Source organism: Camarhynchus parvulus, chromosome 7, assembly GCF_901933205.1.
Source record: "Camarhynchus parvulus chromosome 7, STF_HiC, whole genome shotgun sequence".
In the NCBI taxonomy this organism is placed as follows: Eukaryota; Metazoa; Chordata; class Aves; order Passeriformes; family Thraupidae; genus Camarhynchus; species Camarhynchus parvulus.
In genome coordinates, this window is record NC_044577.1 from 109572 (window position 1) to 110920 (window position 1349).

Consider the following 1349-nt stretch of genomic DNA (forward strand, 5'->3'; position numbering starts at 1 on the left):
GACATCCACGGAGAGTCACTGTGGGTCTACCGAGACCTGGCAGGGTCCCCTCCCCTCCGCTCCCACGCGGCTCGGGGTGGGCTGGGTCGAGGTTGTCCCTTCTGGAGCTGAAGGCATCTTTGTTTGACGCGAACTGGAAGAAGTCTCGTTTTTCCATGATGAGAGGCCCCTTTTCGGGGTTGGCATTGCTGCCCCACATCTTTATTTATACCATCAAATAGTCTTTCTCTTTCTTCCCCCCTGCTGTCCTGCTCCTCTTTCCATCCTTGTAACGTGTCCTGAGTGGAACAAATGAAAACAAGAACATTTCAAAAAAGAGCAGCTTGCCCAGAATCGTGGAATCGTTGCCCTTGCAAATATGCAAGTCTTCCTCAGAGCCAGCCAAGACCAAGTATTACCAGTTTCTATTAATTAAGTTCTGGATTTGGGTTCATAGAATCATGGAATCAGGGAGTATCCTGAGTTGGAAGAGACTCACGAGGATCATTGAGTCCAGAACCTGGCCCTACACAGAACAGCACCAAAAATCACACCATGTGCCTGAAAGCATTGTCCAAACACTCCTTGAGCTCAAGGACTTTGTTGATGTAGTATTTTTTTAATTACTTTTAAATTCACATTTTTAGCTCTGCTAAATGAAAAATAAGAGCAAATGTTTGAACAAAAATATGGAGAACAGCAATGACTTTCAGGAACACAGCCTCTTGTTCCTTGACCTATAATGTTGTTTTGAAGAGCAAAGGAAGGATTTTGCGAGGCTGTTGCTTTCCAGGGACCCTCCTGAAGCTCTGAATGGGTTTGTCCCTTTTCTTCTGGAGCTTCTTTAGTGGAGAGGAGGGGTCCAGCTTTTGCTGACAGTGATTTACCAGACAGCACCTGAGATGTCTGAGCAAACCATCCACCTGCCAGTGATCCAGTGCATATGTCACATTCCAGGCCATTTGTTTTTCCTGCTTTGCTGCTGTGTCCAAACTCTGTTATGTCCATGGGTACCTGTCAATGCTGCTTCTAATCCATTCAATGCAGCTGTTTCTAAGTGAACCTGCCCCTGCAGAAACTGTTTCTTCAGCAAGAGGCCTTATCACAAACAGCTGGACAGCACATCTGTCCCTTGCAGTGCTGGTGAGTGCTTGGAGAGGAGCAGACCACAGACCCACACCTCCACATCTTCACTTCCTCCTCCCAGACTGGCAAGTCTTGACTTTTTACTGAAATTTCTTGACCAAAGGACCTACCTTTAATTTTCTATGTGTGCGTCTTGAACTTTCTCACGTCAAATCAATACCTTTCCTTGCAACTTGATATGACAAAATGCCTTGTCCCTGAGAGGATTCCTGTATATTTTACAA